The following is a 16,239-nucleotide window of genomic DNA, read 5'->3' as shown; positions in this document are numbered from 1 at the left end:
TGTGGAAAATTAATTGATTGAATGAATGAGCACAGGAAGAGTTCATTCATTCATTCATTCATTGACTCATTCATTCACTCAATAGGCACCAGTGGTGTCCATCCTTTGGGCAGATCAGTGACAGGTGCTGAGCATGGGATGGTGAGATTACAGTAATGATGCCCACCTTCCTGGGAGGTGGAGTCATGTGGATTAGAGGACGTGGGCGGAGACACAGTTGTGAGTGAATAGCTGCCCCAGTGAGGCAGGTTAGGAGCCAGACGGACCACCGAGAGTATGAGTTCAGCACCCTATTCTACGGGTGGGGAAACTGAGGAACAAACATGACACCCAGAACCTAGATAACTCCCCAGAGCTGGGTCCACAATTATTCAAGCTGCAAAGACTCATTGGAGTTCTGAGGAGGGGAGACCCCCTTTCAGGTTTGGGGAGTGTCATGCAGGGTCTCTGCTCCCGCCCCCTGCATAAGAACGCAGGATATGGTGAGGCCAAAAAGTAACACCCACGGAGCCATAGATAGGGGAGTCATACCACTATATTCTCGATGGTGGCTGGTTGAGACACAAAAGCAAACATCCACCAGTATCCCAACGCGGGGTCTTCCTGCACCCCCGTCTCGCTGGCAGCCGGGCGAGACACAGGAAGTAGGAGCAACACGATCCACAATCCGCCATCGACGCTTGCTAACCACACTTGCTAGCTGCAATCCGCCTGCTCACCGCACTTGCTAGCCGCAATCTGCGCTTGCTAGTGTAGCCACAGCCGTTATATCAGTGGCTAATGGCTCACTGGTTACAGCTGATGGCCAACTAGTCACAGCTGATGACCATCTACTATCCGAGCCAGCACTTTTCCACGTGAGGTCGAGACCCTGGAAACTGCTCTCTGGGACTCTGTCCCCACAGTGACTCAGGAACAGCTCTGCGGTGAGGCTGGACATCATTCATCCATTCAATGACCCTTCCCCAAGCACTGGTTACAGACCAGGCTGCAGAACACCAAGAACATTTGGGGAGAGCCTGTTCCTGGGAATTGCCTTGCACCACGGGGCCCCGTGGTTAGCTTGAAGGACCAAGAACTTCTGAGCTTCTCAGCTCCGCTGTTCTAGGTAGCTCATGCTGTAACAAACCACCCCCACCTACAGCCATTTTGTTCTGCCCACGAATTCTGTGGGTCAGCTATTCTGAAAGTTGCAGTGGGGACAACTCTGTCCTGTGATGCTTGGGCCTCACCTGGGACACGTCAAACGGATGGGGCTGGGAGCTCTGAGGCTGGTGGAGCTGCTTCTGAGGTGGCTTCTGCTTTCCGATGTCTGCAGCCTGGGCTGGGATGACTCAAAGATCGGAACTGTCAACCAGCATGCCTCCATGTGGCCTCTCATGCAGCCTGGCCATCCTCACAGCAGGGAGGTCCCAGGGAACTTGAACTTCCGTCTCATAAGGCTACTCAGGACTCCAGGGTAGAAGCTGTGTGGCCTTTCACAGCTCTGCTTTGGAAGGTACCCTGCAGCACTGCTGTCCCACTCACGTGGTTGTAGTCACAAGCCTGCCCAGATTCAAGAGGAGAGACACAGACCCCACCTCTCAATGGGACGAGGACCAAAGAACTTGAAGCCACATTTAAAACTGCTGCACTACTGCCTATTCCTAGCCTCCAGTTTCTTCCTCTCCTTTTTGAAAATTCGACCACATGCCAAGGTTGGGCTTAAATCTCGAGCCAGACAGCCTTCCTGCTCACCTGTGTGCCCTTGGTTATGACCGCTTTCTAATTAATAACTAGGATAGCCGTGAGCACATGCCCATGTGTTCACACATGTATGTTCTTTTTTGGTTCTCAGAGCAACCCTGTGAGACATGTCAGAAGACGGGGCATCTTGCCTGGAGTTTTGCGGAATGAGTAGGAGTTCTCCAGACAGACGGAGTTTGAAAAAAGGCATGATGAGCCTGGGCACATGTGCGATCAGGTGTGGTAGGAGGGCAGAGCTTCCCTTACGCTGGGTCAAGGGGGGTTTAGTGGGAAAGTGCACCAAACAGACCTGTGTCATAGGAGGACTTCACACGCCTGGCAGTGAGAAGGCTGTCCCTGGATGCTGGCCCAGGGGGAGCTGGTACTGGTGCCTGCCCACAGGCCCCCCACAAGAGCCTGTTGCCTGTGCCTCCTATTCTCTCTTTTACATGATTTCAGAAGTCCTTTCAACCATTCTCTGGGGTGGGGGGGTGGGCACTCTGAGCCCCATTTGACAGATGAGGAAACTGAGGCTCTGAGATGTTGCTCTGGAATCAAGGCTGGGTGGGAGGACTGAGGCCAGGGCCAGAAGCTCCTCTTGTCTGTCCCATCTCCTCATCCCTCAGGACTCACCTCAGGCAGGGCGGGAAGCTCCTCCTCTCTCCCCAGCACCCCAGCTGCCCCCGCAGCTCCCCACCCCTCTCAGCCCAGACCACATGGCCCAGAAAGGCCCATTCAGAGCCAGCTGCAGACAGTCGGGCCTCTGGTTTACATCAGCAGGCAGCAGGGAGCATGGTCACGTGCTCGCTTATGTCCAGTGCTCCGTGTGGCCACAGGAGGGGGAGGGCGAGAATGAAGGGGGGAGGGGATTGGATTGAAGGGAAACTGAGGCCCAGAAGGGGGGAGGGCTTGGCTTCTGCTATTGGCTTGCACCTGGCTTCCCTTCCTATCCAGCTATTCGGTTCCAGCTCCTGAAATAAATCCTCTGCCTGCCTGGCAGCCAGCCGGCCGAGGGCAGTGCCATGGTGCCGGCCTGCTTCAGCCCAGCCCGGTCACCCCGAAAAGCTGACAAAAGCCAGCTGCCCTCCCAGCGGTCGCTCAGCAGGCAGACACCCGGAGGCGTGACGCCTGCCCTCGTCTGGCACTGGCGGCTGCCAGGAGGGCCCTTGGAAAGCTCCTCTCCCCTCCACTCCCAGGGGCTCTGCAGCTCCTTTCCGGAATGGCTTCCCGATGAGGTAATGCGGCTCGGAGCACGGGAGGAGGCCTCTGGGAAGCACTGCTGGCCAGGCCCCAGCCCGGCTGGAACATGGCTACCCAGCTTCCTTGTCTTGCCTGCCCTGATGCTGCCAAAATGGAGGCCGGAAAGGCCAGGCGGGGAGCAGGACTCTGGGCCGAACACTTGGCAGCCTCACGCTGGGGCAGCTGGGGGACCCCAGACATTTACTCATCTCCTCTCCTCGTACTGGCTCAGCCCCCAGACTCTGGCCTCGGCCTGCAGCCTTACACTGACCTTTAGGGCCCCCGTCCTGTGACCGTGTCACCGCCTCCCAGGGAAGCAGAGGCCCAGACAGGGCACACTGTGCCCAGCATCAGCGCAGGACTTAACGCACCCCTGGGGGTGAGGAGGCCCCACAGCACGCACTGGGTCGGGCGTCTCACCACGTGCTCACTCCGACCTGCCAAGCTGCATATGCCTGGAACACCAGTCTTTTCCGGCCACAGAGCAGAGAGCTCGAGGCACCCGCCTTCCTGTGCCCGAGCCAGGAGGAAACGCCTGCGGGGGCTGTCCACCCTGGTCCCCCTCAGGGCCTCTCCTGGCCCCATGAGAAGCAGGCCCCCCTTCCCTGTAAAGCCCCACACCTCTCCCTTCCCAGGCTCCTCTGCAGGTGGGACCTGCGCTGGGGAAGCTGGTGAGAGACAGGAACTCAGCGGGAAGTGTCCCAAGGGGTGACTCACCTCCCTGCCCCCCCATACCTCCCCACTCCCTGCCAGGTCCTGTGCTGGGCGGCTGGGGCCACAGGAACCGGCATGACCCAGCAGCCCCTGACCGACCAGATGGACAGAGGGACTCAAACCAGTCTGGAACATCAGCCCCACGGGGGCGGGGGGTTGGGGGTGCTGAGTCCACAGATGCTTCACTGGGCAGCACGAGGAGCCCGAGGAGGGTCACTTCCCCCAGGGTGTGCCCAGCAGGTCCCCTGCTCTTGGAATTTGGGATGCTGGCGGTGTGCAGGGGGAACAGGACAGGCCTCGGTCTGCAAGCACAGCCCATCCTGCCTCTGCCTCGGATTTGCTGTGGGACGTAGGCCAAGCCCCTGCTCCTGGCTGAGCCTCAATTTCCCCATCTGCAGACCGGAGGCGCAGGGGTGTGGGTGGGCCTCAACTGGACGCCAGGAGTCCCCCCACGTCTGCCGTCCGGGACTGCAGCTGTGTGGGGGGAAGACTCTCAGCCTCGCCTCAGTTCCGCGTTGGAAGAGACCCAGGCCCCATGCACAGGGGAACTGGAGGCCTGAGTCGTGCAAGAGTTAGTGCAGGGCCAGGATCCCAGCCCAGACTCCTGGGCCGGCCTGGAGCAACCCGGGCTGGGCCTCCTCCACCCCCTCCTGCTTCCCACCCCCGCCACAAAAGCACAGGCTCCCCTTTGGAACTGCTCCCCTTTGCTGCCCCCTGGTGGCTACAGTGACACATGGCGGCCCAATAGAAAACCCTGGGAACCCACAAGGCTGGGGCACCCACAAATACCGGCACCCACAGGGCCATCGGCACCTTTACTAGGAGCCCTGGTTGAGAACATCACCTGCATTATTTCACTGTGTCTTCCTATCCTCCCATAGGCAGGTGTCATCATGATTGCCCGGTTACAGGCGGTCAGGGGTCAGTCCTGCCGAGAGATGACTGTCAGATGGCTCTGCAGTCAGATACCTCGAGTGAAAAAGTGCCCCCCACCCAATCAGCAGCCTCCTAGGGCTTGAGGCTGTGGGAGGGGAGGAGGGGGTGGGGAGGCCAGGGCTCGCTGTTCTATGGGGGTGGAGTGGTCACCCAACTGAGGGAAGCTGAGGAGGAGAAGGGCTAGTTCACAGGAACAGTGTGTGTTTGGGACGCCCTCCCAGGGCCCTGGGTGCAGGGGCAGGAGAGCCCTGGGCAGAGGGGAGTCAGGGCAGCTCACTCAGCCTGTCCTTTCTGTGTTGCAAGGACAGTAGCAGTGCCCAGTTCCCAGAGCGCGGTGAGCTAGCACAACGAAAACGCCATGGTGTCTGGTCACAGGGAACGCTGACCAGGTCATGTTGTTGCTGACACGATGGGCTGAGGCTAAGGATTTAGAGAGGACAGGATGTAACCCTGCTCTTGGGGTCTCCCAGTCTGATATCAACCCTCCCGGGCAGCCTGGGGCAGCAGGAGAGCATGACTCATTCCTGGGGACACAGGCTGGGCCCTGAAGAGGTACGTGACAGCTCAGGTAAAGGGTGCCGCCATGAAGCCTGTCTCTATCCTCAGAGCACACGGGGGACGTGGGTAGGGGGTAGGAGGCTGGGGGTGCATGGAGAGGTCAGTGCTGGCAGGCAGGCTCTGGAAGGTCTGAACTTGTGCTGTGAGTAGCCTTCCGGCCAATGGCTGGAAAGGCCATTCATGTGTCCCCTCGGCAGATGGCCACGATGCCTCCGTGAGCGGGCGAGAGCACTTGGCCCCCATGAGGCCTGGTACAGACGGGCATCTGGCTCCTGTCACTTCTTTGTCTCAGAGTCTCTCTTCCTGGGTCCAAGCCAGGGGTATTGAGGTGGGAAGGGGTGTGGCCATGAGGCCTGGAGGCCCTGCACAGCTGGATGCAATTAGGAAAGTTGACAAGTTATTATTTTGGGGTTAAATCAAAATTAATCTCCTCAAGGCGATGGCCAGGTCTCCTCAAGGGCACATTCTTATGATGTAGCCCCTTGGGCCCTGGGAAGTGGAGTCCCGAGTGCCAAGAGGACGGTGAGAGTGACACCGTCCACCAGGTCTGGCCTAGCAGACACTGCACCCTGCCGGGGCTCTGCCCACCCACCCTACCCTCCAACCCCAGTTTTGTCTACCTCCCACCAGCCCTGGCTCAGGCTGCACGGCCTCCACGCGAGTCTCCCCCCCTCCCTTTCCTCCTCTATTTGTCTACCAGCGGCCACCTGAGCCGTTTTCATAAAACTCCAAGTGGGCCCTGCTCTGGCCCAGCCGTGGCTCCCCGCCCTTGGGGACAATCCAGGGCTTCACCTTAGGGCTCCAGGCTTCCCAGCTTGGTCCCGCCCTCGCCTCTCTAATCCCATCACCTTTGACATCCACTACCTTGTTTGCCATATGACACTTGGGGTGTTTCTGTCCTTTCCACAGTTGGAGCTATGGAGGCCAGGGAGAGGCAGACATGCTCAGAAGGTCCTGGGCAAAAGTGGCAGAGCTGGGCCTGGGACACCAGGTCTGAATGTCCCATCTGGGGCAGCCAAGCCCCTCTCTCCTCCCTCCTGCTGTCCACCAGACCGAGGCGCCTGCTGTGCGACCCTGGAGATGGGAAGGGGGGCTGCCACCATCCTTATGGAGGGCTGCAGCCCTACTCCTGGCCTTGAGTGGCCTCCAGCGTGGGGAGGCCAGGCTGCAGGGGGCCTGGAAACGTGACCGTGGCTGTTTATTCAGCTGTCTGAGTTGGCGCCGGCCCCCCTACTGGGGCCTGGTCTTTCTGGAGTTAAAACACACAGCTCTGTCCCCACACCGGGCAGTGACCTTCTCAAAGCAGGATTTCTCTGTGGGAGGCTTAAGGGGCAAGCCACCAAGTGGAAGGCAGCAGGCCAGCCCCTTGGCCCGAGCCCCGAGACACAGGCCCTGGACAGCTACCCTCTCAGAGCACGTATCTCTTGTCTGCCTGTGGTTCTGTGTCAGGCAAGGCCCCTGTGTGCTGGAGGCAGACAGCAGCACCATCAGTTTGGGTCATTTGAGGAGGAGCATTTTAGAAAGCAATCCAGGCATGGGCAGCACTGAGGAGCCATTTGCTGGGGCTGGTGGCTGAGGGGCAAGGGAGCGAGAGGGTCTCAAGCTTGGAGAGAGGGCCATCCATCCACCTGGTGCCCGGGTCTCCTCCAGAGCAGCCCACTGGCTGAGCCCAAGATGGTCAGAGCATAGGGAGCCTGCAGGTGCTTCTGTCCAGGTCAGCCTCCAGGGAGGCCGCAGCCCGTGGAGAGTGGTCTGGAGAGGCAAGGGGAAAGAGGCCTCAAAGAAACAAGACTGCAACTGTAGAAAGTTCCTCGTCAGGCGTCAGGGTGGGGAGAAACCGGCCAGAGCAGCCACGGTATCTTCCTGTTACAGAAGCATAGACAATACCGCTTGAAGCCCAACAAAGGGTTCCTTCTAGAATCTTGCCATGCCCCCATTAAGGGGCGTCGTCTAATTTAGGTGGGCCTCTGACTGCCTCCCCGAGTAGAAGGTGGTGGAAGCCACCATGTGGTCCAAGGGCTGGGCTGTGACCGCCCTATGCTTCTGCCTCGCTCCTGGAAGCCAGTTGGTAAGGGACAGCCACGTGGAGGGGTCTCTGTGAGGACACCTGTAGGTGATTCCAGCCCAGACACTGAGCCACCTCCAGGAGGCCCCCCCAACTTGGTGGAGCAGAGATGAGGTATTCCTGCTGTGCCCATCCTAATTCTGGACCCATGGAGTCCATGAACCTAGTAAAAGGGCCATGTAAGTCTCTACGATTTGGGGTAATCTGTTGGTGGCAAACACAGCAACTGGAACACACATGTACACACAGGCCTGCGCCCAGTCTCTCTGCGCAGTCTCTCTGTGCAGTCTTAACTGCCTTCTTAAGACCTTCTCTCTTCACTCCTACTGCGCCACTTTCCAGCCTTCATGGGCTGGACACGTGCCGTTCTGCAGGGAAGCAGGCAGTGGACCCTGGACTGGGCAGTGGCTAGGGGGACAGAGGTGGCCGTGTCCAGAGGCCAAGTCCTCTAGTGCAGGCCCAGAGCCCGGAGGCACTTGGTTGGGATAATGGGGTGACAAGGACATGCTGAGGATTCAGTGTTCCCATCACTGGGCCATGAGTCAGCCAAAGAGGAGACAGCACACCCAGGCTGTGGAGTGAAAGCGCTGCACAAAGCTGAGAAGACACAAGCAGCCATGCCTATAGCACAGCCTGCCTCTTTCATCCCCTTTCCTTATTTGGAGAAGTGACAGATACTGGGCCAGGCTGTTGCGAGGACAAAGGGAGGTACAGTGACGGGCATATGCTAAGGGCCTGGCAAATGGGGCCCATTATGCCCCAGAAACCTGATTTGGGGTTTCACCTGGCAGCCCCAGAGCCCAGCCCACGTCTGGCCCAAGCCATTGCTCAGAAAGTGAATGGGGTGGAAGGAGAGTCCACACTGACCCGCAATCCCCATGTCACCTCCAGGAGGAAAGCTTCAGGATTAAGACCTGACGCCTTCTAACTCTGCTTTCCCTTTTTGCCTTGGCTGCTGGGGAGCTTTGAACCAAAGCTGTGAGTTCATTTCTTGCTCTACTTAGACCTCCTCTTGCCCTCGTTTTCCTTTCATCCGTTACCTCTGCTTTTAATGACATGTCCTGTGGCATCTTTGTTGCACTCCCAAATCCTTTCTGGGCAAGGTGACCCCTGCCTCCTTTTAGATGCCCCATCCCTGAGTGATGTGGAATTCCACCCTAGGGAATGTATGCCAGCAGGGGCCTGGGATACTCACACCCTGACCTTGGGCTCAGATCCCTGCTCCCCTAACTCACCTTGATGTCAAGTCTGCCCCTCCACCCGCACACTTGCTCCCTCAGAGGTCACTGCCTTTTCAAAGCTGCGAGGATGGAAGGACCCACACATGACAGATATCAAGTGGTAGCTGTCAGGCTGAGCACCCCTGGCGGTGATGCTGTGGCAGTCAGATGCCACTGGAGAAGAACTCTGAGCTGACTCAGTTTACCCTGTTGACCAGGATCTAGCATCTGCTACAGCCAGAGCTCTACATACAGACTCAGCCATGAACAAATGTGATCTACTTCATCTGGCCGGATGCAGCCATCTTTCCTCAAGGATGCTCTGTGAGGAAGAACTCTGTGCTGCCCAGGCTGGGGGGGCAGGGGTAGAGTCAGGCTGGGGTGTCCCAGCCACTGCAGCACCCAGCCCAAGGTGCGTGCCATGGGGACCAGGGGACCTCTGCACATCCCTTCCCCCATCCCTGCACCTGGAGTCTAGGGTCTGAACTCCCATGAGGCCAGGGACTGAGGCCTGTGTGGCCACACTGCCTTGGTGGGAACCTCAGCCTGGGTTATTTGCCCTTAGGGAGGCGGAAACCCAGTCCAGGCGTCATTTCACTTGGAAACTAGGTCTTGGCTTTTCTCTTCTCTGTCCTCCCCTGCTGTCTTGGCTGAAAGGTGGCTGTGTCTGCAGCAGGGGTAATGGTGGGTAGGTCACCCCCCCAGTCCCACCCCACCCCTTCCGTGCTGGGTGACTGGGTGGTCCTGAGGGGTGTTGAGTGGACAGAGGGACAGGGATGGGGTCCTAGCCTGGATGGCTGTACTGGGAGGCAGGGGCTGGCCCGCCATGTCCAGCCTCCTTCCTCAAGATTCTGGGCAGGCCTGGGGGCCAGGGCAGTCGCCCTCCCCTAGCCCGGCTCTCCAGGCCAGCGGTGGGCTGAGCTCCGAAGGCGGCCTGACCCTGGCGGCCTCCGCGCAGCCGTGGAGCTGTGGGGTTCAAGGTCTCCACAGCCCGCCAGCCCTGGGCAGGAGTCGCTTCCGGCCGCAGGGCAGACAATGCGCCACGGGGGAGGGGTGGCTCTGGGCCAGACCCCCCACCCCCATCCCAGCCACACAGGAAGACGGAACTCAGAAGACAGCGTGTCCTGGAGTGAACCCGCCGCCAGCGCTGTGATTTAAGGGGCCAGATTCTCCTCCAGTGGAATCAAACTGATTAACCAACTTTCAGCCTTAAAATGATGAGGGGGTCCTAGGACCCTGCCTGGAGGGGGGTGGGGGACTTTAGAAAATCTCAACCTCCGCATCTTTGTCTCTCCTGCAGAGCTTGCCCTTGGCTATGCTGAGCTTCTTCCGACCTCGGAGTCATCGCACTGGCGGTACCCTCCGCCAGCCACTCTCCAGATCCCCACTGCAGTGGCCTCCCACGGCACCCCCATCCTTGCATTAGAGGCCGTCCTGTCTGGTGCTCCTGTCCAAGTGCTGTCTGCCTCCATCCACCCCCCTATCCCCAGCCCCCCCACACCAAGCCGGCATGGGACCTGCCAGTCTTGGTACCTGCTGTAACCAGTGGGATTGTAAATTCTCCCCATCACCCCTACCCCACCTCCCCTGCTCACCCGCCTCCCAGCAATCCCCTCCCCTCCGCACCCTGCAGAACTCAGCTCTCAGGGCCCCGCCCTGGGGCCTTGCCTGCCTCAGCTTCCTGGCAGCCTGCCGGGCATGCGCACCTCCATTAGGGCACACAGGGCACCCAAAGTGCCGTCTGCAGGTCAGTCTCCTGCCCTGGGAAGCCCCAGAAGGGTAGGGCCACTGCAGGAGGCCCATCCATATCCTTGTCTGGGCGGAGCCAGTGATTAAGCTCTGGCAGGCCTGCGACCTGGGCCTCTGCTTCCTCAGCACAGACCACCCTCCCTCTCGGTGCAGCTGGGATCCCAGTGGGGGGTGGGGGGGGTGGCTGGGTACTGCACTGACAGCCCCTCCCTCTGTGACCCCAGATGAGGCGGGCCCAGTGAGCCTGCTGGGAGGAGCCAGGCCCACAAGTCCAGCACAGGGAGCAGACGTGTACAGAGTGGGGCTGCCCTGAGCCCTGAAATCCAATCACCAACCCTGGGCCCGCTGCAGTGGGCAGACTTCCCTGCTGCCTGCAAGGACACAGCTCCTTCCGAGGCCACTGCCCCCTCAGTCCACAGCACTCCCCCGGGTCCCCCTGCCCAGCCACATGGCCTCCTTTCTGCATCACACCCAGTGTCTTGCATGTCCCATTCCTATGCCAGCTGTGCTCCCTGCCCAGTTCGTTACCCCTCACACTCAGCCAGGAGGTGCTGCCTCAGGGAAGCCCTCCGGGATCTGCCTGCTGCACTCCCTATGGCATCTGAGACCTTCCCAGCACTGTCAAGGGTGGTTTGTGCAACTCAGACTGGGACTGTCTCTCCTGCTACACTTGGCTCTGCTTTTTTTTTCTTTTTTTTTTCCTGAGGGGAAGGTTTAAAATTTTTTTCCTTATTTTGGTATCTCTAAAACCTCTTAGCACAAAACCTGGCACATAGTAGGCTTAAAAAAAAATCCTTGTTGGTTGACATATTGCTGAGTGAGCCGTGATGACGGCACAGTCCCTGGTCTTCAGAGACTCTGTGTGTGTGTGTGTGTGTGTAGTTCACATACCTTCCTCCCCCACTCCACAGTAAGGGAGGGCCATTCCGCACACCCACCATTGCCCGGGTGTCCCCCCAGCCTTGAGCATGTTAGACTCTACACCTGCTCTGATGGCCGACTTATGACATCCCTCACTTCCGGAAGCTTCCTGGAAGTGCTGATTTCTCCCCAGCTCCACTTCCTCCATCGCTGCTCCTGTCACTTGGGCTTTAGGTTGACTTTAGGGTCTCTCTCCCTTCTGACCGTGAAATCATGGTATTATTCAGCCGTAAAAAGGAACGAAACACACCTGTTTAGAGGCTAAAATAAAATAGTAACAACAACAATAAAACACCAGGGAAAATAACACGCGAGGAGTGGAGAAACAAACCCTGGTGCATCCCTGGTAGGAATGTCAGTGGTGCAGGCCCTGTGAACAATTCGGCGTTTCCTCAGAAAGCTAAATACAGACTATGCCCTGGCAATTCCACTCCTGGGTATACAGAGGATGCAAAAAAGAAAAAAAGAAAAAAAAAGTATATACATTTTAAGAAAGGAAAAAACGATTAAAATTGTACTACTCAATATATACTGATAACAAAAGATGAATACAAGTCAGGTTTGACTTCTGCAATTACAAGAGGTGCTCAGAGTGGTTATCATCAGCATCCAGACACTTCTGATTACGGCGAACTACTGCTTGAGCAACGCTCACCAAAGTGTCTACTTGTATACATTTTTTTGGCACCCCAGTATGTGTCCCACGAGAGTTGAAAGCTGGGACTCCAGAGCCCTGCACACTCATGTCCACAGCAGCATTATTCACGATGGCAAGAGGCGAAACACCCCAAGTGGCCACCAACAGATGGAGGGATGCACAAAATGTGGTCCATCCATGCAACCCTTACTCAGCCCATGGGGACCCTGTATTCAAATACTTCCCCCCGCTCCTCATGCCTGCCTGGGCCTATCTCCCCATGTGGTGTGCAGGTGTGGCCAGGCGCTTCCCCCATCCTCACCATGTCCTTGCAGCCCCCCCAGACATGCATCACTATGGAGAGATGAGGGGACCAGAGTCCCACACAGCCCTCCCTGTGTCTGTCCCTCCAGCACCCTTCCTGACACACAGCCTGGTCCTATGACCACATCCTTTCTCGGCTGCAGAGCGCCCTCTGGTGCTCATATTGGGAATGTCAAAGACACAGGAACTGGGTGGATCCCAAGGTCAAGGGCCAGAGACCTGGGGCTGCGTGAGGACAAAGACCCGCCCACGCCCACGTGATTCCTGTGGGGATGGGGCCAGGAAGCACATTGAGCAGGGTGGGTGGGAGGTCGCAAAGACCTCTGCTTTGTCAGGAGTGAGTAGTGTTACTGTCCACATATGCAGCTGGGACTGTAAGGCCAGGAAGGGAGGTGTTACCAGTACTCTCACCCCAGAACCGCCTCTGCATCTTTGTCCCACAGGGACCTACTTCCTTCCACTCTCTTCGGCCTCCCAGGCAGGGGCCATCCTGTGCAATTCTACAGCCAGGGCACCTTGTGACACGCAGGCTCGGGCAGTCTCAGGGCACAGGTGTGCCAGCCCTCCCCCACCCTCCAAGGCCCAACCCTGACCCTGACCCCACCCACTGAGGAGAGGATGACCCTCCCCTCCACCACACTGAACAGAGGCTCTGGGAGCCTGGACTGAGGGGTGGGGCTGGGAGGCTGTGATATTGTGATTTATCACAAGAAACATATTTGGGTTTTGTCCCAGTTTCTAGCACCAAGCTCTTAAAACTCTTGGAATTTCCTAAGTGTTGAGAGTGGTCAAGGTATCTTTTGTTATGTTAATGAAGTGACCTGGAAAGCACAGAAGGATGGGGGCTAGTCACCAGGAAAACCAACCTCAGGATTAGAGGCTGGAATGTTTAACCCTCCCCCACCAGTGCCCAAATAATGCAGCCTCCAGCAAAGCCCAAAAGATGAGGTTCGGGAACTTCCGGGTTGGTGAACACAGAGAATTGAGGAGAGGCTCTGGACAGGGCACGGAAGCTCCTCCCCCATACTGTCTCTTCCATCTGGCTGTTCCTGAGTTATAGCCTTTTATAATAAACTGGTTATCCAGTAAGTAAAATATTTCTCTGAGTTCTGTGAGCCTCTCTAGCAAAGGAATCAAACCTAAGGAGAGGGCTGTGGAAAACTCCACTTTATAGCTGGTCAGTCAGAAGTGACAACCTGGGCTTGCTACTGGCGTCTGGGCAGTCTGGGACTGGGCCCATAACCTGTGGAATCTGACGTTATCTCTGGATAGACAATGTCAGAACTGAGTTGAATGGTAGGACACCTAACTGGTGTCTGAGAATTGCTTGGTCGGGGAAAGGCCCCCCACATCAGAATTGGGTGCAGAATCTTTTAGAAGATGAATGGGGTCACCCTAACATCTCCCACCGTTACTTACATGGAAAACTGAGTCTGAAGGCAGCAGCTCTTGTCTGGGGATTGTAACATGTGAGGGTAAATCCAGTTCAAAACTGGATCCAAGGGGGGGCGGGATAAGGGGAAGGTGAGAGGTTTAGAAAATAGTCGGTAACCACAAGATGGCCACGGGGTTTTGAAAATTAATTTGGGGAAAGTACAGAGGGATAGTGGATGGGGGAGGGGGGTCCACACAGTGTGAGGGATATAAATGATAAACGTCTAAGTTTTGCTTTGTCTTGTGCACCTGAAACTAATTAAAAAAAAACAAAACTAAAAAAAAACTGGATCCAGTGGATGGAGAAGAGACTTTCCTTCTTTTTATTCTCTGAAATACCACCAGCACCACCACCACCCCTCAGGGGTCATCACTGAGCAGCCCACAGTAGCCCTGCCCATGCAGTCACGCCCCTGTCTCTCACACATACCACACGCACCACGTGGACTCAGGGGAGCCGGGGGTAACATGGGGTGTAGATGGCCATCAGTCCCAGATCTGCCCAGTCTTCTCTTGGAGGAACAGAGACAGACATGGCATAGTAAGATCTGGGCTGAGATAGGAGGGCAAAGGGGCATGGGGCCAGGGGGAGGGAGTGTCTAAGGCTATGTGGGACAACCAGGAGGGCTCCCTGGAGGAGGCTAGCTACTTCAGTGGGCCAAAGAGGAGTTTCAGGAGTCTCCTGATGGAGAAGGGTTGGGGAAGGCACTCTAGGCAGTGTGCCCAAAATAGAACATGAGGGGTCACTAGGAATGGTCTATGTGGCTGGAGGGGGTGGTGGGAGTTGGGGCTGAGGGCCAAGTGCATGTGGGTTTGACGAGGGTGCAGTGCAGGGACTGTGCTCCTGGGAGCCACAGGGAGATGCCTGCGGGGGCCCGGGGAGCAGGCGGGCACTGTAACCCCATTTCACAGATCAAAACCCTGAAACTTCTGGAAGGAAGCAGCTCAGCCAGCACCATGTTCAGCAGAGCAGGCCTTGTCGCACACCTCCGTGCTTTTGCTCATGTGGGTCCCTCCACCCTGAAGATGGTTTCTTGGACTGTCTGCCTGGCTCACCCTTCAGGGCTCAGCCATGGCTGCCCTTCTCCAGGAAGCCTTCCCTGAACACTCTGTCTGGTGCAGGCCTCCATGGAGCTCCCACAGGCTTAGGCTCTTGTTTGTTTCTGTGGCATCTCCCCCGGAGGGCAGACACTTCTGATTTCTCCCTGGACTCCTGGGCCCTGGACAGCATGGGCCACCCATCACAGTTGGTGGTCCTCTCTCCTCCTGCTGCCACCAGTGCTGGTGAAGGAGGCCCTCTGTCTTAAAAGAGTGAGGATGCTGTGCCTGGAGAGGCCCATAGTCTCCCTGATGGCATGGGACAGCAGGTCCCTCGGCTTGTCCCCCATCTCTGGTGTCCTCCACACTCCCACGGCCTGGGCTACAGGACCCAGGGGGAATGGTGGACGTCTCAGGGCCTCAAAAAGTCTGCACCCATTTCTCTGGGCTCATAAAAGTTTGACCAGAAAAGGCCCATCCCTGGACAAAGATGCATCTGCCAGGTGGGCTCCCTCCAAACCATCACAGTCACACATTTGCCTTGATAACCCAGCAGCCCCAAACGCCCCACACCTGGCTGCAGCCCAGCGCCCTCGTGGGCAGGACTGAAGAACCAGTACAATTCAATGACATGCCTAGCGCCCGGCCAGCATTCAGTCCCACTCCTGTTCTTTGATCTCCTGGGTCAGGCTCCATCCGTTTCCTGCAGGCCCGGTGCCGAGGGGACCAGGTTCAGACTCCACCCAGCCAGGACAGCAGTTAGGTGTGCATGTTTGAGGCAAGTGCCTCTGCACCGTTTTGGTTCCCACCCCCCGAAATCTTTCCCACGTTGTCTCCAGGGTCTGGGGAGAATGTTGTGAAAGCCCCAGTTCCAGGCCCAGGGAAGGAAGAGGGAGGGCCTGTCACACCTGGCACCTTCGCATCCTGTTTCTATCCATCACCGAGCAGGCAGGGAGGGCAGGGGGCACCAAGCACCTAGGGTGCTCAAGAGGCATGAAAAACGCACGAAGTGAAACACAGTGGGGCATTCGGGAGCTGCCATTCGTCCCTGTGGTCTCGGCGCCAGGGAATGGGGTACGTCAGCTTGACCCACTTTCTCAAAGTTGGAGCTTTGTTCTCAGGAGCCACCCTGTCCCTCCACAGGGGTCCCAGCTGCTCACCTGGAGGAGGATGCAGGTCAGGCTGCCATCCCCATGTGCCACCTGCTCCCTCCATTGGGCACAGTTCCTCTGAAGAAGAGAAGGGGTCACCATGCAGAGCACTTTCCATGTTACAGGCACTCTGGAAATGCCCTAGTGTTTGCCATTATTATCATTCGCAGGCAAGAAACCTCTGATTTCCTGGGGCACTTAGTGGATGCCAGGCCCCAGCTAAGGGTGTCATGCTCCTGACAAAACAGGAGGTTGCCGATGTTTCACCTATGGGGAAACTGAGGTCGACAGTCCCTGCCCCCAGATTCTGCCCCTCTCCCCACTTTCTGCTTGATCACCTTGAACCCAGAAGCCAGCTGTGATGACCCCCGAACAGCTGCCTACCCCAGCACCATGATGGGTGCTGCAGACCATGTCTTCTCCTTAAGCCACTCAGTAGCCTCCCAGCTGAGGCTCCTCGGGGAGGAAAGGCTCCCCCTAGTGCCTCAAGGAGAGTGAGGAGAGGCAGGTTCTAGCAAGCTCTTAATG

At 57.4% G+C, this 16,239-nt stretch overlaps 1 long non-coding RNA gene across 1 annotated transcript; it reads right to left on the bottom strand.

Annotated features, from left to right (window-relative positions):
* Positions 1-517: 517 nt before the first annotated feature.
* On the bottom strand, positions 518-5,565 carry LOC141568857 (uncharacterized). Its single transcript, XR_012492091.1, has 3 exons — positions 4,892-5,565; positions 4,523-4,606; positions 518-1,545 (listed from the first exon to the last, which is right to left on the bottom strand). It is a non-coding gene; the product is annotated as an uncharacterized LOC141568857 (long non-coding RNA).
* Positions 5,566-16,239: the final 10,674 nt, after the last annotated feature.

The sequence above is a fragment of the Rhinolophus sinicus genome, linkage group LG02 (assembly GCF_036562045.2).
Source record: "Rhinolophus sinicus isolate RSC01 linkage group LG02, ASM3656204v1, whole genome shotgun sequence".
Taxonomy (NCBI): domain Eukaryota; kingdom Metazoa; phylum Chordata; class Mammalia; order Chiroptera; family Rhinolophidae; genus Rhinolophus; species Rhinolophus sinicus.
The sequence above is the reverse complement of the archived record's forward strand: the minus strand, read 5'-3'. Positions and strand labels throughout refer to the sequence as shown.